The 20,237-nt window shown below is 37.7% G+C and overlaps 1 protein-coding gene across 1 annotated transcript in view; it reads left to right on the top strand.

Annotated features, from left to right (window-relative positions):
• Positions 1 to 20,237, top strand: part of LOC148947814 (prostaglandin reductase 1-like) — a 135,807-nt gene that overhangs the window by 24,198 nt on the left and 91,372 nt on the right. The window lies entirely within an intron of this gene.

Here is a 20,237-nt window from a genome sequence, read left to right as displayed (position 1 = left end):
GGAAAGAAAAATTCCAAAACGAATCCTACCCACACTAAATTTAAAGGAAAAAGGATTCTTAAGGAAATCACTAATTTGAAGTTTGAAAGTTGTTGCTTGACAACTAACTGGTAACTTTTTGGCTTATAAAGCTACATATTTGGAATCAGAAGTAAAATTAGTCTCATAATAAGTCTATAAGAAAAATATGTAAAAAACAATTTTCAAATTTTGCATTCCATTGAAGAAGCTCTGAAGTTTTAAATTTTGCCTGCTCTTATGGTTTAAAGCAGGGGTCTCCAAACTTTCCAGCCTCAGGGCCATACTGATTACTCCAGTAAGTTCCGATGGCCAAAACCATATTGTCATTGTTGCCGATGGTAAAAAGTGAAATAGTTCACTGATGAAAAAAAAGTCCGAAAAAGTACGCAAGTTTAAAAAAGGCTGCAAATCAGACTAAAGTCCGCAAAACGGCAACACTGCATATTATTAATTGTCCTTTCATTATCTATAATTTCTAGATTAGTCGTAGAGTACGAGCCATGAGGAGTAACATGACACGACATCTGGTGGACACAAGCGGAAACTCACTTCTAGGTGGTAGTAATTGGAATATATGAGAAGGTTAGTGGCGCAACCACAAGTCAGTTCCTATGACACTGTTGTGAAATAAAATAGTGCGTACCTCCTTAAAACGTGTTTGTGCGTGTTTAAGTTTAATACATCTTTGTAACAGTATTTTGATTTGAATTGTTGCTTTTGTGCATAATTTAGTAGTATGGAAAAGAAGCGAAAAATTGATAGTGAATGCAAAAAATTCAAAGATCAGTAGAACATTCAGTATCTCGTAATTGAGTCCAGTAACAAGGCGCTATGTTTGATTTGCAACGAAAGCATAGCCGTTCTCAAGGAATATAACATTAAACGTCATTATGAAACAAAACATTTTCAAAATTACTCAAAGTATACAGTAAGTTTGCGGACAGCAAAATTCGAAGCTATGAAGCACGGATTGAAATCGCAGCAATCTTCATTTACAAACTCAAAACTGAACAAGAGGCTGCAACTCGTGCCAGCTTTCGTGGGGCTCTTGAAATTGCGAAACGTGGAAAACCATTCACCGATGGAGAAAGGATCAAAGAATGCATGATTGCAGTAGCCGAAGAAATGTGCCCTGATAGGGTGAATTTATTAAAAACTGTCAGTATGTCAGCAAACACTGTGGCTCGAAGGGTAGAAAACATCGCTGAAAATATATTCTCTCAACTGTTCGACAAAAATGGACATGTCGAGTGGTTTTTTTTGGCCTTGGATGAGTCAACGGATGTGTCAGATACTGCTCAGGTATTGATTTATATTCGAGGAGTGGATAAAAGCTATGAAGTGCATGAAGAACTTCTTGATATGTATAGTATTCATGGCACAACTACCGGTACAGATATTTTTAAAGGAGTTGAAATGGCCAATAATAAAAAGAACCTTCGATGGAAAAACTTGGAATGTATTACAACTGATGGAGGCAAAAACATGAATGGGAAAGATAAAGGAGTGGTCGCTCTTGTGTCAAAGGCTGTAGAAAATGACGGTGGTTCAAAACCATTAGTCTTACATTGTATCATTCATCAACAGTCTTTGTGCGGAAAATGTTTGGATATGTCTGAAGTTCTGAAACCAGTCATATCAACTATTAATTTTATCAGATCTTTTGGGCTGAATCACCGACAATTCCGACAATTTATTGAAGAGATTGGAGAAAATGACGTACCTTATCATACTGCCGTACGTTGGCTTAGTTGTGGGAAAATCCTTCAGCGCTTTTTTGAACTTCGAGCAGTGATCGAAATTTTTTTGAATGAAAAGCATCGCCCTCTTACTGAACTACAAAACAACACATGGCTGTGGAAGTTAGCATTCTATGTTTATTTGACGAAACATTTGAACGAACTGAATTTGAGATTGCAAGGAGAAAACCAGCATCTTCCTGATTTATCCACTAATATCAAATCATTCCAGAAGAAATTGATACTGTGTCAATCGCAACTACAAAGTAAATGTTTTTCACATTTTAAAACATGTGAAATATTCAGCCACACCACTGAGACTGAGTTTTCTATCCATTTTGCAATCGAAACTTTGAGTGCCTTTAAAATGAATTTTGATACTCCTTTCTCGGACTTTGATGCCATTGCGAATCAAATTAAGATTTTTCAGAATCCTTTTGATACTGACATTGAAACCCTAGCCCCAGAACTTCAAATGTAAATGATTGATCTACAGGGCAGTGATAAAATTAAGAACAAATATCAAAACTCATCTTTGTTGGAATTTTATAAGAGTCTTCCACTGACACAATTTGATAATTTGCATAAATTTGCTCGTGGGCTGTTTTCTGTTTTTGGTACTACTTATTTGTGTGAGAAGACCTTCTCCAAAATGAAGTATACAAAAAATATTTACAGATCTAAATTAACCGATGAGCATCTTAAATCTCTTGTAATAATTGGTACAAGTAAAATTAGTCCACAACTAATAACTATTGTCAGTGGAAAATCTCAATTACATAAATCTCATTAGTATTTCATATGTCATTATGCTTGTGTTTTTATTTAAAATGTATAAAATGTTAGTTGGTTTCAATTCAATAATTTGTTAGTTATTATATACTGAACTTAAATTTTTTGCATATTATACATGTCTTTACTCATTAAAATTCTTTGTTTCTTTATCCAACTTATCACAAAAACAATAACAATAAGCCTACAACAATGTTATGAGTAGTTAGCTCATGACCATATCAATGTAGATGTCATATTAATAATTATTCAACATAAAATTAGAATACTTCAGTAAACTAAATTTAATTTGCTATAAAAAATATGTTCTCTAAAAGGAGTTTTCAAGTATGCTAGCTCTCCGCGGGCCGGACAAAATCTGTCCGCGGGCCGGACAAAATCTGTCCGCGGGCCGGATTTTGCCCTCGGGCCGTAGTTTTCAGACCCCTGGTTTAAAGGGTGTATACGAATCAAGGTTTTATTATGGTTGTAAGTTTGATCTTTTATTAAATTTGTTGCTGCTCGTTGAAAAGAACCTTGTACCAGAAAATCTCATTTCAATAACAGATTCTCTGAAGAATTTGTTTTGGTTGAAATTATCAAAATTGATGAAAGGTAGGCCTATGCATTGAGAAAATTTTTCCAGGGAAGAGAAATTTACAGTCAAAAGCTAAAGTGAAAAAGGTAGCTAAATACAGAAACTTTACAAAGAACTTAAATCTAAGAGCAATGAATGACAAAGTGTTTCTTCTGTGGTTGTTTGCTCTCTTTTTACATGATTTGAGTTTATTGGTGCTAGAATATATTTTACTCTTTGTATTTTCTAAGCTTGAAAATGCTGGGAAAAGGCTGCAATTTTCCAATTGTCAATGTATTGGTTATGCATAAATCGTCAAAATCCTAATCATTGGTTTGACAAACAGCTCAAAGAGTATGGATAACTTACAAGAGTGGGAACTGGCGCTAGTGTCGACAAAAAGACCCTCAGTGCGATCTGCTTTTGGCGGCACTTGACATTTTTCTTTCACTGTAATATTGAGAATAATTAATTTAATTTGCGTAATTGTTAAGATTAATGTAGTAATAAGTGTCTGATCTCAGTTCCTGGCAGAAAAACGACTACAAAGTTTGAAAAAATGCCAAGTGTTGCCAAACGCTAGATTGCGTTGATGTTTTTTTGCCGAGACAAGTGCCAGTACTTATAAGCTACTTCACTCTTATAAGCTCCCATACTCTGTGAAACCGCTTTGATTTCTGGCTTCAGAAATATACAAAACAGATGGCATTCAATGTAAATAGTCCTTTAAAACTATATAAAAAAAAAGGCCAAACCTCGACATTTGAGCAACAGAAAGGTTTTTGGCACCAAAATGTTCAGAAAAGTTCGCTTAATAATGTATCCAAAATCGGTCGAAATAGCCCGTGCAGAAATGCCCGTTTTTCAGGAAAAAGGAGAAGATCTCTAATTTTCATTTCTGCAATATTTTCTGGATTGAAAGATCGCTGCCTATTAATTTACATCCGGGGAGACTGAAAATTACGTCGGAATAAAATTCCATCATTAAGTACCCCATTTCCACCCTAAACGAGGTCAGGAGGATTGAGAGATCAGAATCTTAATTTGTGCAGTATTCAAACACAAAGGAACACGAAAATGTTAAGACAAATTTGCTTAGTAACTACTACTGCTACTAACAATTCACCGCAGCACCAATCCGCCTGAGACCAACACAGTTACGCACGCTCCTCCTCCATCCCATTTTTTTCAAAGCCTACCTATTTACACCGTCCCATGAAGTTCCCGTTTCCTTTAAATCTTTCTTTATGACCATCCTCTCACCCCAGACAAGGACGACCTGCTTAATAAGAATTCCATTATCGCTTGAAATCGCTCGTGCAGAAATACCCCTCTTTGAGGGAAAATGGGGGGATCTCAAATTTAAATCTGTAATATTTGACAGAATCGGAAAATTCTGTCATTTAGAACCCCATTTCTACCCTAAGCAAGGTCAAGGAATGAAAAATCAGAATCCTAATTTGTGCAGTATTTGGACACAAATGAACGTCAAAATGATCTGAAAAAATTCCTTAATAACATATCCAGAATTGCTCGAAAACGCCCATGCAGAAATACTCCTTTTTTCAGGAAAAAGAGGGAAATCTTCATTCTTAATTTCTGTAGTATTTTCTGGATTGAAAGGTCGTCTCCTATTAATTTAAATCCGGGGAAATCGAGTATGACATCAGAATCGAACCGAAATTTCCTTATCTTACCTTAATATGGTCCCACTTCTAAAAAGATTGATAGACTCTGAAAGATCTGGCAAATTTAAGCTGTATTTGCAAACAGTCCAAGCCATGCTTCTGTATTTTGCAGCCAGCGGGCACCACTTCTACACGAAGTCCATTAGGCTCTTTCTTCAGTCGATGTGTGACGTAGTTACGTAGTTACCTCAGACCCTCAGCACTATAAAGAACTAGAAAATGGAATGTTCGTGATTTGGCAAAGCGACAGGAACTGGGTAGGGCTGTCCACTGATCTGGATGTTAGTGAGGAATCTCAAAACACGCGGAAGTCTGACAAGAGGCTAGGGATTCTCTGAAGTCCAAACAGCTGTATGGGCATCATCAAGGCCAACTTGTGTGCAAATCAACGTTTTGATGCAATCCCTTATTGGCACGACCTACATGACAAGAGACATGCATGTTGAGTCACCGGTTACTTGTATGGAGAGGGATGCGTCAGATACACTTTAGCTGCTCGAATACGTCCAATCACTGGACTCATTTATACATGCTGGGAACCTGTTATGTATCTCGTCAGGTGTAAGAGCAGTATCCAACGTGAACATCGATGTGGTACAACTGATCGGAACGAAAATACTCGATTCAGTGACATGTAAGTGTGTCTTCTCACATTCGTCCAAAAGGAAAGATCATTCAGTGAATTTGACCGCAAATCATGAATGAATGAATGATTTTTATTACCCATCTTCAGCAATACAAAAAATTAAAAATGGATTAGAGAGAAAATGAAAAGAAAACAACAAAACACATCGAACAAACCAACAACTTAAATTAATACTTCAATAACTAAAAAAAAAAAAAAACAATGTCGAAACTATTTACATAAAAAGAAAATCATTAGATATTGCTGACTATAGCTTCATGCGGACTATACATTAGGTCTTCGAACGCTGGGGACGTGTCCCTCGTGGTTATAATCACGTCGAAAAAGTGATCGTTTACTTAATTTTCTGAAATTCGGTAGTGTCTTCGCCGGTAGAGAAGGCTAGGTAGATATTCTTCTAGCTTATAGAACACTGTGCGGATTGTTTTTTTTTTATCATCAAAAGTAAACAAAGACCAAAAAGGTGACAAAACTAAGGTACGAGGGGTGGCAAAGGAATTGAAGATCCGTGCTAGAATGCGGTGGTTATATAGGCGTTTGCATGACAAAATCATCCCATACGCTTTTCGGACTTTCTGTTTGAGATCATTTATTAGACAGGACCAGGTAGCTTTAAGATTAGTCCCAATTGGCATACCAAGGTAAGTCATTGATGCTGCTGCATTAACAGTATTACTACCTAGTGCAAATATGACAGACGCCAACTCTTTCTTACGACAATTAAAGACGACCATCTCGCTTTTGCTGGAGTTGAATTCTAGGCCTATGTTAGCATATTTATTAGACAAAACTCTGAAATTACTCTCTATGCCACTGACGGATCTACTCAGATTTAAAATGTCGTCGGCATAGTTAACAAGAGACAAATCAATTCCACGAAAAATAAAGCACGTTTTCACCGTCTTCTGAGCCTCGATGATACTGTTATTATAAAGAGGCGGTGATGATAAAGCCCCTTGGCGAATGCCTTTTCGTACTGGTATGAGGAAAGCGGATACTGTCGGGCTCTGTTTTTTTAGTACCCTTACTCTAACCTTCAACTTAAAATACATGTTCCTATAAGTAGCAATTATAGATCTGTCAAGTCCTCTCTTAAACGCAGAGGCAAGCAGTTGTGCATGGATACCCTTTTTCTTATTCCAATATTTACGGCGCCAGGTACTTCAAAGTATCTGACATGCCGCTATTTATTTGCCTCGTTCAATGGCCTCGAGGTTTTAAATTTCCATTAAAGCTTGTTTTGTAGGTGTCAACAGACGGATTTGCAGGGATAATATCCCCAGGAAGATCGTTCCAGATAGAAGTGCAACGCCGGATGAAGCTGTTCCTCAAGTACTCGGTTTTTGGCGTATCCTCCTTTAGATAATTGCACCGAGCTGTGCGCCTTCGTGTCTGCCTTGACGGCTGAAGAAAGAGGGGCACAATTCGAGAGAGCTCGTCTGAGGGAGGCGAACTCATGTACTTGTAAAAAACAGCCATCGATGCTACATTAAGCCTTTCGTTTAGAGGCAGGAGTAATTCATTTGTACAGGCATAACCCGCCCTATTTGCCTAAATTTGGATCTATTTTCTGAAATAGTGGCATCATTATTTTCGGAGCACCAAAATAAAGCGCGTATCCATATTCAGCTATGGGTCTGATGCAAGATTTGTAGAGTGGGATGATCGAGCTTGATGGAAGAAGGTTTTTGCAGCGAAGAGTAACTCCCAGCTTTCTTGCGCAGGGGGTTCTCACCCGATCAAGGTGGTTGTTCCAAGACAGATCGGTGGAGAAATGAATCCCCAGTAGACGAAGCTCGTCGACTCTCTTTATAGCTTCATTTTTGAAGATGAAACTAGGGTGTTCACGTGGCACCTTTCATCGGGTAATTAGAAGCTCCTTTGTTTTTGATGCATTGAAGTTGATCTTCCATGCACTAGACCACTTTTCAATTTTCAAAAGATCCATCTGTAGGGATAGGGAGGCTTGTGTTGGGTCTTCGTGTTTAGGGACGGCTGAGTGTGTCGTGGTATCGTCGGCAAATTGATGCAGAGGTTTTGCGAGGTTGTCTCCCGTGTCGTTTATGTAGATAAGGAAGAGCGTAGGTCCCAAGACACTGCCCTGGGGTACCCTTGCTTTCACTGGATATTCACGGGAAATAAACCCGTCAAGAACAACCCGCAGTAAACGATCGGAAAGAAAGCTCTCAAGCACTTTTAACAGACATCCACGAACACCATACGCATAGAGTTTCTTTAGCAGGCCACGGTGCCATACTCTATCAAAAGCTTTCGCAATGTCGAAGGATAATAGCCTGATGTCGTATCCCATTTCCAGAAGTTCTATCCACTCCTGATACTGGGCCACTAGGTAGTCTAATGTTGAGCGTTTCTGGCGGAATCTATATTGGCGATTGCCTAGAAGGTCATTTGATTCCAGGTACTGGTGAAGTAATTTATTGGAGACGCTCTCGTAGACTTTGCCAACACAGGAGAGAAGGCTAATAGGCCTGTAGGAGCCCACGCTCGTTGGATCGCCTTCTGGCTTTAGATTAAGTATAACATGGGTGGACTTCCATGTTCGTGGGAAGGTTCCGGAGCGAAAGCACAGCCGGAAAAGCAATGACAAGGGTCCAGCTAGTTTGGCACTGCAAGACTTGAGGACAACATTTGGTATGTTGTCAGGACCCGGGCCTTTGGTCACATCAAGATGCTGCAGAATGCGAAGGATCTTGGGAGCAGAAAAATTCACGCGTTCCAGTACTGTGTCAGTTCGGTCGGAGAAATTTGGGACTTCTCTACCGTCGTCGTCTAGATTCGCGAATTCAGCAAAAGTCTTAGCAAGAATTTCAGCCTTTTCTTTCGTATCATGCGCCACTGAACCGTTCCTCCGAAGAAACGGACTTGGTATCCCCTATGGCAAGGGTGAACCTTTTTTGAGAAGTTTTCATAACTTCTTTGCCAAAGCAAGTTGAAGCTTGGTGGCACCTTTCTCTTTATATTGGCACTGGACCTGCCGTCTCACACAAACTGCATCTGTGGGTGCATTCATGGATGCATTTCTGTCCTCTTTGCTCTTCGAAAGTAGCCATCGCTTGTGTGCCTTTTGCTTTGCTCGGATTGTCTTCTTACACTGGGCGTTGAACCAAGGTTTGTCCTTACTGGACACCTGGATCCGCTTTGAAGGGATATGCTTTTCGACAGAGTCAACTATGGCCTGCTGGTACTTATCTGCAGCTTTCTCTGGGCCTTCCACGAGGAAGGCTTTCCACTGCTGAGAAAAAATAGTGTTTCTCAAACCGTCCCAATCACCATTTTTGTATAGCCAGATTGTTCGCTCATGCTTTACTGGAGGCGGAATACGTAGGTTTCCACGTCAAGCGACGGCAACGTGGTCACTGGTGAAACTATGAGCGTCTACCTTGAAGGAGTCAGGAGGATCTGTAAGGAAGAGGTCAAGACGAGATGATCCGTTTGGCCCGTGATACGTGTCGAAATCGACAAGTCGTTCCAGCCCGTATGAGAGCGATCGATTATAGAAATCCGAACCTTCCCATTCAGTATTTTTGCTGCAAAGCCAAAATCTGTGAGTAACGTTAAAGTGTCCCGGGAAGATAATAAGACACACAGCTTAATTGCCCCAAATATATTCGAGGGAGGCTTCAAGGTAGCTGGTAATCTGGTAAGTTGGAGGATTATATACAGAACCGACAATCACGGACTTATTTGGGAGGGTTACCCTAACCCACAGAACTTCTTTGAGTCTCATGAAACCACGCGTGACTGAGCTACCTCAGCCCCATACCACTGTATATTTTCGACATAACACTTTTAAATTAGGTGTTGTTTTCTTAGACCACACTGCCGTTCTAAGACGAACAAATAAACTTTCAAATGGGGATAAATCCATTTAATTAGACTGTGAAAAAACAGGTACAAAAGTCCAGATATTTTGGTCACATATACAGCGACCGTCTTCAGTAGAAATACTGAAGACGGTCGCTGTATATGCGACCTAAATATCTGGACGTTTGTACCTATTTTTTCACTGTCTAAATAAATGGATTTATCCCCATTTGAAAGTTTATTTGTTCGTCTTAGAACGGCAGTGTGGTCTAAGAAAACAACACCTAATTTAAAGGTGTTATGTCGAAAATATACAGTGCTATGGGGCTGAGGTAGCTCAGTCACGCGTGGTTTCATGAGACTCGAACAGGGCAGATGGGAATTTCGATTTTCACTGTCTAAATAAATGGATTTATCCCCATTTGAAAGTGTAGTTGTTCATAGCACTGTATAAATCTGAGGTTCAACTAATGCCAACACAAACACGCCACTTTGTCGTGAAAGGTGTTTGATAATTTCATTCGATAGGATGGGGCACTTTATCTACTTATGGAGAGGCAGCATCTTCTTACGTAGCTTTTTTTACAGAATTATTTCACATTAGCTGACGTCATTTTTGACGGCTATGCAAGTGGGCTAACCATCAAAGATTACGCCCATTGGAAGCGAACAGAAGGAAAACAGTGCCTTAACATCAGTTTCATATCTGCCACGAAGCTTGCTCGGAAGAAATTAGGCTTTCTCTCCAATCCAGAGAATAAATCGAATATCATAAAACTGACAGCTATGAAACTTGTGGAAGCCATGTGTCAAGTACAAGAAGCCAAATGTGGTGTAGATGTTTTAATAGCAAAAACTATATTTGCTTCAGCCAAGAAGAGGGAAACCGGCTCGATTCGAAATGATACCGACTTGTTGGTCTTGCTGAGCAAGTACCTTTTTATTTCCAGGCCTAAGTTCCTGTTAACTCTGCACAAGATTTTTGACATCTACTTTTTGAAGGTGAGGCTACCATCAAAGGTTACAATGCTGCAGTTGTTCGTTCAATCCTTTTCAGGATATGACAATACTTCGCGATTGCATGATGTTTGCATGTTTGCAAAAGTTCAGTACTGAACGCCACAGCTGATGCCATTTGCACTTTACTGAAAAAATATAAATGTTTTTACTTTTATAACTTTAATAAATCAAATAATATTAACATTTTGATTACTAAATATCAGTATATGTATATTAAACTGACAATGCACATTCATTTGTATTTTTTCAGTAAAGTGCAAATTTCCAATCAAATGAGCCCTTTCGAAGTTTCTACGACAAAACTTTCAATAAAAACTTTATATGCCCCCAGGACATAACTTACAACCCTTGCTCTGAGGGTGTGCGGGGGGGGGGGAGAACAGAGGATGAGGTTCGTACAAAGTTAGTGGACCTCTTTGAGAGTGTTTCAATTTGGTTTGATGCTAACTCTCTTGCCTTAAATGTTTCTAAAACTAGTTTTTTCTCGTATATCCCAGGCTTGTCCTCAATTATCTGAAATTCATATTACGTATCCTCCTAGATGAAAATTTATCTTTCAAACACCATATTGATTTGATTAAATGAAGGTATGCAGAATCCTTGGTATTCTAAGAAAATTAAAACATATCTTTCCAGGACCAATTCTAAGAATCCTATTTCATAGCTTAATTCATTCTTATGTTTCCTATTGTTCAGTCATATGGATGTCTACTTTCCCTTCTTTTCTCTAACCGCTTTCGAATATTTATGATAAAGCTATAAATCTTATCCAGGATGTAAACCGTTCGGCAACTAAACCATTACTTGATATTAAAAAACTTTATGTTCTTTCCTGTGTGTGTTTCGCTTTTCTTCATCTCCTTGGTGATATTCCTAGCTTCCTTAGGTTTACTTCTTCTTTTGTATCTGATCGGTCAAAGTATCAACTACATAGTTCTCTAAATATACAAATTCCGCATACACCAACAATAAGATCCGATTTTAATCCTCTTGTTGCGTGTCATTTGACATGGAACACCCTTCCCAATTCGGCTCGAGAATGCCACTCGTTTGGCACCTTCAAAAGACTAGTAAAAAAATATTTGTTTTCATGTGATTAATTTTCTTTACTTTTGCCTTTTTTTTTTTTTTTCTTTTTTTTTTTAGATGTTGTGATTCACTAGTTTGATAAAACTTATTTAGTGCTCTCCTTTTTTTTTTTTTTTTTTTTTTTTTTTTTTATTGAAGCAAATGCTTTACATGTTAAAAGTTCAAATGCTTATGTTTATATGTTTAAATATTAATGTTATGTTTATATTTTTTAAATCTTAAGCGTTTAAATTTTTAATGTTTATTTGATGTTTTCATAATCCCCCTCCTACAGGCCATGGAGCCTTTGTGGGGATTTGTAGATTGTTACGTAATTATTTTACCGATATATGGAAAATAAATCTATCTATCTATCTATCTATTTGTATTTTTTTCAGTAAAGTGCAAATTATGTTCTGGCCTTGGGAAGGCATAGGGGTTTTGAGCTCTACTCATGTTAATTTGTGCTCGTTTGAGTTTGACTCGGTTATTTATTGTAATTTCTGTCCGTTTTTGGGTTTCATTTATTTATCGATGCTGATTTGTGGTAGTTTCACGCTTGGTAGATTATTTGATTTTATTTTTGCTCATTTTTGGTTTACTGGAGTTCTTTACTTTTCTATGAAAAACTTATTTTGTGGAAAAAGTTTTTTAATTAATTTTTGTTCGTTTTATATTGACGTAGTCTTTTCAGGGAAAAAGAAAAAAATACTTCAAGTCTTTTCGTTTTTTTAAAGCATTATTGTTTGGCCTTCTATTTTTATGCTGGAGAAAAATTTTCAGAAATTTTTAATAAAATACACCCTTTTAAAAATCCGGACACAAATAGTGGTATTTAGTTTAGTTTCACACCTCCACTAGTTGACATGAACTAGAATAATGGATACCATTCGCAAAAAAAAATCTGCTCACTTTCATTGATAGTGTGGATACACTTAACACTCCTTTGATTTGGTTAAATTTTAAGGGCAGAAGTAGCCCCGAAAGTTTATACATAATACCCTCAGTCGTTCTTGGGATACTGCTGAGGTGTCTTATTGGAAATTAGCATTAACACAGTGTTTACACATTTTGATTTAATCTTAAGGCAACATTTAGTTTTTAAACATAATTGGAAAATGGGAGATTGGGTGTGAGAGGGGGACTAGTTGCCCTCCAATCACTTTCGATTATTAAAAAGTTCATTAGCCTTTTCCATTTTCAATCGAATGAGCCATTTTCGAAGTTCCTACGATACCTCCTTCGATACGAAGTGCCCTGGTCTAAACAAACAACAACAAAATAATACATTACCCACATCGATCTTTACTATAAAAATGTCAAGCCTTCCAATCACTTTCGACTATTGAAAAGGGCACTAACCCTTTCAATTTCCAATTGAATGAGCCATTTTTGAGTTTCTATGACAACGCTATTTATAAACACCTTATATGCCCCCAGGGCATAAATTAGAACTCTCGCCCTGAGGGCTGTGAGGGGGTTATCATCTTCAAAGACTTAATTTCCTTAGTTTGGGCCTTAGTTACTCTCCAATCACTTTCAACTATTAAAAAAGTCACTAGCCCTTTCAATTTCCAATCGAATGAGCCTTTTTGAAGTTTCTACGACACCACTTTCAATAAAAACCTTATATGCCCCAGGGCATAGCTTACAGCTCTTGCCCTGAGAGCTGGCGGCGGGGGGATGTCATCCTCAAAGCCCTAATTTCCAGAACTTTCAACTACGTTGAGAAAATTGGTATTTCATAATTTTGATTGGATGTGTTTGGGGAAATGGTGGGCGTGAGAGGGGGGTTAGTTGCCCTCCAATCACTTTTGACTATTAAAAAGGGCACTAGCCGTTTCAATTTCCAATCGAATGATTCCTTTTTGAAGTTCCTACGGCAACACCTTCTGTAAAAACCTTATATGCCCCGGGGTATAACTTACAAGCCTCGACCTGAGGGCTGTGAGGGGGTTGTCATCCTCAAAGACATAATTTCCAGACTTTTTAACTACATCGAACAAAATTGCTATCTCAAAATTTTGATTGGATGTGTTTGGGGAAATGGTGGGTGTGAGAGTGATGTTAGTTATCCTCCAATCACTTTTGACGATTAATAAGGGCACAAACCCTTCTAATTTCCAATCGAATGATTTAAGTTTCTACAACATCATTATCTAGAAAAACCTTATATGCCCCCAGGAAATAACTTACAACCCTTGCCCCGACGGCTCTGAGGGGGTTATCATCCTCAAAGACCTAATTTCTAAAATTTGTAACTACATTAAACAAAATGGCTATCTAAAACTTTTGATTGGATGTGTCTGGGGGAAAGGTGGGCGTGAGAGGGGGGTTAGTTGCACTCAAATCACATTCGACTATTAAAAAAGACACTAGCCCTTTGAATTTCCAATCGAATGAGCTTTTTTGAGTTTCTACGACAACGTTATCTATAAACACCTTATATGCCCCCAGGGCATAAATTAGAACCCTTGCACTGAGGGCTGTGAGGGGGTTGTCATCTTCAAAGACTTTATTTCCTTAGTTGGTCCCTTAATTGCTCTCCAATCACTTTCAACTATTAAAAAAGACTCTAGTCCTTTCAATTTCCAATCGAATGAGCCCTTTTGAAGTTTCTACGACAACACTTTCAATAAAAACTTTATATGCCCCAGGGCATAACTTACAACCCTTGCCCTGAGGGCTTTGAGGGGGTTGTCATCCTCAAAGACATAATTTCCGGACTTTTTAACTAGGTCGAACAAAATTGCTATCTCAAAGTTTTGATTGGATGTTTTTGGGGAAATGGTGGGTGTGAGAGGGGTAATAGTTATTCTCCAGTCACTTTCGAATATTAAAAAGGGCTCTAGCCCTTCTAATTTCCAATCGAACGAGCCCTTTTTAAGTTTCTACAACATCGCTAACTAGATAAACCTCATATGCCCCTAGGACATAACATACAACCCTTGCCCTGAGGGCTCTGAGGGGGTTATCATCCTCAAAGACCTGATTTCTAAAACGTGTAGCTACATTAAACAAAATGGCTATCTAAAACTTTTGATTGGATGTGTCTGGGGGAAAGGTGGGCGTGAGAGGAGGGTTAGTTGCACTCAAGTCACATTCGACTATTAAAAAAGACACTAGCCCTTTGAATTTCCAATCGAATGAGCCCTTAATCGAGTTTCTACGACAAAGCTTTCAATAAAAACCTTATATGCCCCCAGGATAAAACTTACAACCCTTACCCTGAGGGATGTGGGGGAGTTACATACTCAAAGATGTCATTTCCGGACGTTTTAACTGCTTTGAACAATACGGCTATGTCCAAGTTTTGATTGGATATGTTTGGATAAATGGTGGGCGTGGAAGGGGTGTTAGCTGCCTTCCAACCACTTTTTACTATTAAAAAGGGCACAAGCAACTCCAATTTCCAATTGAATGAGCCTTTTTTGAAGTTTCTACGACAACTCCTTCGCTACGAAGTGCCCTGGTCTAAAGAAATAAGTAAATAATACATTGTGTCAACATCGTTCTTTACTTAGACAGCGCGATTGCGCTGCCTATGATCAAACAGTGCGTGGCAACCCCGGCTCAATAGTAACCGAAACTCTAAAAAACAGGAATTTCGATACCAATAGATGTATCAAAAGAATTGTTTTTTTTATGCTGATTTCAAATATATAAATTGAATTGAGTCTTACCTAATTAATTAATTTAGTCTTACCTATCAAAGGTTACGAGCCAGAGAAAATTTTCCTGATTTTCCAAGAAGGGAGAAAAACACCGAAAAGTCAAGTGATCTTAATGAAAATCACACTATCAGATTCTGTGTATCAGAGAACCCTGCTGTATAGGTTTCAAGCTTCTATTTGCAGAAATGTGGAATTTTGCATTTTTTGCCAGAAGAAAGATCACAAATGCGTGTTTATTTGTTTCTCTTTTTTCTTTTTTTTCCCAGGGGTGATCGTATCAACCCAGTGGTCCTAGGATGTCGGGAGAGGGCTCATTCGAACGTAAATTAAAAGTTCTAGTGTCCTTTTTAAGTGACCAAAAAATGGAGGACAACTAGGCCCCCTAACCCGCCCCTTTTTTACCCAAAATCATCCGATCAAAACTTTGAGATAGCCATTTTGTTCATCATTGTTAAAGGCCCAATAACTTTGCACATCAAAGGCCCAATAACTATGCTTTTGCGTATAACATGTCCCCCTCCCCCACAACCCCAGGGGGGAGGTCTTTAAGTTATAAAATTTGTCCATTGTTTACGCATAGTATTTTGTACTTGGGATGTGTGCATACATTTTCGGATGGGTGGGGGGTCAAATTTTCTGCTGGGATTTTTTCCACGGGGGAGGGAAGTTTCCAGGGAGTGAACTTGTCATGCGAAATTATACACTGGGAGAATTTGCCAGAATTCTTAAACAAAATTCTTTTTATATGTCTTGCTTTCTCTTTTCAGTCTCAATGTTACACACGGAGTGGTTAAGAGTAATTGCCCGGGGTAAATTTTAACCGGGATTGAATTGTATAGAGGATATTTTCGTGGTTAGGGGTTTCTCCGTGGAGGTAAGGCCAGATGTCCTGGCATTATTTAAAAAACGATCAGAAATTAATTAAATAAAACAAGTTTTTTCAACTGAAAGTAAGGAGCAACGTTAAAACTTAAAACAAACGGAAATTATTACGTATATGAAGGGAGTTTCCTCCCTCCTCAACACCTCGCTCTTTACGCTAAAGTTTGAATTTTGTCCCAATTCTTTAGAATCACTCCTGAAACACAAGGGCCGTTTAATTAGAACATGAGACGCTTATTTAAAAATACTGAAAAACTTCAGCGTAAAGAGCGAGGTGTTTAAGAGGAGGCAACCCCCCTTATATACGTAATAATTTCAGTTCGTTTTAGGTTTTAATGTTGCTCCTTACGTTCAGTTGAATAAACTTTTTTTTTTATTTAATTCAAACAGAAACTCATTTGTAGCTCGTGTAAAGTTTTTAAGGTTTTTACGATTACGCACCCGTGTAGTGCCATTTTCCGCGATTTTATACTGGAAAACTGGAAGTTTTTGCCAAAAAAGTACCAAAGTTAAGACATCTAATCAGTTCAAAATGTTGAATGCCCTCATTTTTGTCTCACCAGTTCAGTCAGATACTTCGACATAATTTTGTTTGCCCTTAATTATAGATAGAAACTGCAACCCCGTTCCCCTCAAATCCCGAAAGGTTAGAGTTTAATTTATGCCTTGAAAACCTCAAATGCCCTAAAGGCAAGAGTAATTTGTGCCTTAAAAAACTGAAATATAATAGACGTACTCTGGAAAATTCTTATGCCACCATCTGTCCATTCTTTCCTTTATGCTCTTGGTTATTTCCCTGTTCTTTTGAAAGTTAATTTTAAAAGTATCTGGATAAAGCATTTTTGGAAATTTTGGAAATTTCTTTTTTTATTTTTTTTTAATTTATTTTTTACTTTGAACCAACAAAAAATAATTTCTTATGAGAGATTTAGGTGTTTTCGGTGTGAATTCAAACTAGAATATTAGCAGGGTTGCCTTCTGGCGAAAAAATTACTGTATTTCAGTGATTTTTAGTGATTTTCTTCAATAATCTAGTGATTTATGATCTAATTTAGTGATTTTTTTTGTTTAGGCAATATAAAAATCAATAGAAATAGTGATAAGGGTGGCAATCCTGGATATAAGGCGTACAAAACATTCAGATATGGCTTATGCGTGTTCATCCCCTCACCATCCGCTTATCTGATTTTTTTTTATTGATAGCTCATTCACCTCGCTTTTTTTGTTTGTGTCTGTGTCGTTCTAATGAGCTGTATCTCTCTGTGAAGTTTGGGGATGGAAGGAGCAAGGGACTTTAAAATGTATATTTAGAGTATTTTGCTTTTGGCCTAATTTTCAATATTAACCTTAAATCTGTAGGAACCTTATATTTGCTGCAGAGGCCCAATGAGGACCATTGTCAAAAGCCATTTTTTCATATTTACCGTCACGTTTATAAGCACTAAGCTCAGAAACCACAAGAAGCATTTCCGACGAAAAAATAATAGTTCTCAAGTCTCCAATCAAACTTCAAGGTCCCTCTAATCTGCAGGAACCTTATATTTGATGCAGATGCCCAATGAGGACCATTGTCAAAAGCCAATTTTTCATATTTACCTCTCACGTTTGTAAGCACTAACCTCAGAAACCACAAGAAGCATTTCCGACGAAAAAATAATAGTTCTCAAGTCTCAAATCAAACCTCAAGGTCCCTCTAATCTGTAGGAACCTTATATTTGATGCAGAGGCCCAATGACGACCATTGTCAAAAGCCAGTTTTTCATAATTACCCTCACGTTTGTAATCAGTAAGCTCAGAAACCACAAGAAGCATTTCTGACAAAAAAAAATTAATGAAAAACTAGGTTGGGGTTCTGGAGGGAGTATTTGTCCAGGGTTCTCACTTTGGGTCCATTATTCACACGGATTTGAATTCTTTTGGTGACTCTGATTTCAAAAAGATGCAATATGACCAAAATCCTATCATAAAATACCTAGGTAGCCCTGTTTTCCACGGGGTATTTGCGTAATTTGTGACCATTACCTATGGAGCCATAACCATCTTCTTGCCCCCGTCGCACTTTATGGACCTTTAAACAGTTTTGATCAAATTGATTATCTTTGAATTTTGATGATGTCATTTGGGACTGTGGAGGCGAGTGGGGTACATGGGACGTTGAAACGATGACAGGGTGCTTTTGATCTTACCAAAATCAGTTTATTCTCAGTGAATTTTTTATGCAAAATCACCATTGGATTAAATTAAATAAAAGCCTAAACAATATACTGCATTAGATACCAGCAAAAGAATTATTTCTCAACAAGTTTTTAATTTTTTTACTGTCTTACTGTCAATTGATTTTATGTTGGGATCATTACTATTTTATTCCCTTGTTTCGTTGTTTTTTTTCTTTGCTTCGAGCAGTTGTTGTCCTTAATGATTGGATTATTTTTTCTTTCTACTCTGTTTTGACTTCAAATTTTTCGTTTTTTAACGTTGAGGACTACTTTTGTGGTACACGCCAAATATTCTTTCGTTTCTACTTTTTTATTTTTCTTCCTACTTCCTACTTCGTTTCTACTTTTTTCTTTTTCTTCCGACTGGCCGTTTGTTTCTTCTTCATGACTTTTCATATTTAGAAACAGAATACTTTTGCTACTACTACAATAAAAACAGGTGGCACCGAACCACCTGCTGTCCTCAGAGCTGTTCATTATCCTCTTCTGTCCTAATCTGTTCATAGCTGCAGTCTTTACTCCCTCTTATGAAGTTTCAATAGCCTTCAAATTATGTGCTGTCACTTGTTCCAAACCTTTTGGGGACGACTTCTTTGTCGTTTGGTCCCGGATCCAGGGCCAAAAAGCACAATCTTTGGCAATTTATCATCCACAAAATGTGGCCTACCCATTGCAACTTTTATTATAGTCCTAGAAACTTGGATCCAACCTTTATTTTACAGATTATTGTTCCATATACGGTCAGTTCTCACAATAAATGTCTGATCTCCTGAAAAAAAAACTATTGCAAAAGTTGTCAAAATGCCGTCTCACCAAAGGCTAGATGGCGATGATGCTATTTTTTGCAGACACTAGCGCCAGTTTCCACTCTTATAAGTTCACATACTCTTTGGTCTCTAAGGGTCTTGCCAAAGAGTATGGGTAACTTCTAAGAATAATAAATTATTCTTAGAAATATAAGTTATTATTCCAAATATTTATTATATTTAGAAATATAAGCTATTATTCTTATATAATATTATTCTATTATTCTTATGTAGAGGAAAAAGAGACTTTTTCCTATTTATTTCCTATATATGAAAAGTCTATAGGAAAATCATTGATTTTCTCATAATTCGTCGTTTTGGGCAGTCGTGGCGGGTTTGCTTCTTCCCCCTCGGAATTAGGTACTGTCTTCTTACATGAATTTTGTTTACGGTATTTAAGTATGCGCATTTTTTTCGGGGGTACTTAGAATTCCCCCCCCCCCCCCCCTTAAAATTCTCCCCGTGTTTAAAATTAAGCAGCCAAATGGAAATTAGGACAAATACAGAAAATGAAAAAAAGAAGGGATTCTGGAACATCCTGTCTATATCCCACAATGCACATATGATATATGATGTAGGATCTAACAATTCGTGGTAACGAACTCTAAGTAAGGGGTGACTTGGACCAATAGTAACCTAAACTCTAAAAAAGGAATTTTTACAACAATTAATTCATAAAAATAATTCATTTTTATGATAAATCCAAAGATATAAAGTTTATTAAGTTTAATGTTACGCATCAAACTTTACGAGCCTGAGAAAATTTGCCTAAGATAAGGAAATCTTTGAGGAAATAAGGAGCTCTGTTAATTTAAATTTTCTTGCTTCTGACTTAGAGCTAGCCGTCTTGTTATTTAAATTAAATTAGAAAAAAAAGCTCCTTAAAGGTAGTTCAGACGGGAAAACTTTCGGAGGTACGCCTAGCGGACGCGTTCTCAATCGCAAGCGGTAAACTGGTAAAACGTACCGTAGTTGTTGGCCGGGGTGTCATATATGGGGAGAGGGACGCCTTTCCGGTAGGGTTTTGACCAGTTGGATAAAAATTTGAGTCTGTAAAATCAGGCACAAAGCGCCACTATTCTACTGGCTCATTTTTTTTTATTAGAACAAATGAGTTCAGGGAAATATGCAATGTAAAATCTATGATAGAAGACCATTCTCAACAGGTAAAGAACGAGAAATGAAGTGATTTTAATTGCAATATCACCCAAATATCCGAGGTATTATAGGATATCCCACACCATGATTCTTCTTATATTTTGGAACATGATTTTGAATTAAAATCAAGTAGTTGCGGGCATGCA

This window comes from Artemia sp. Qi Xiang Cuo, chromosome 10 (genome assembly GCF_049724085.1).
Source record: "Artemia sp. Qi Xiang Cuo chromosome 10, ASM4972408v1, whole genome shotgun sequence".
Classification (NCBI taxonomy): domain Eukaryota; kingdom Metazoa; phylum Arthropoda; class Branchiopoda; order Anostraca; family Artemiidae; genus Artemia; species Artemia sp. Qi Xiang Cuo.
The sequence above is the reverse complement of the archived record's forward strand: the minus strand, read 5'-3'. Positions and strand labels throughout refer to the sequence as shown.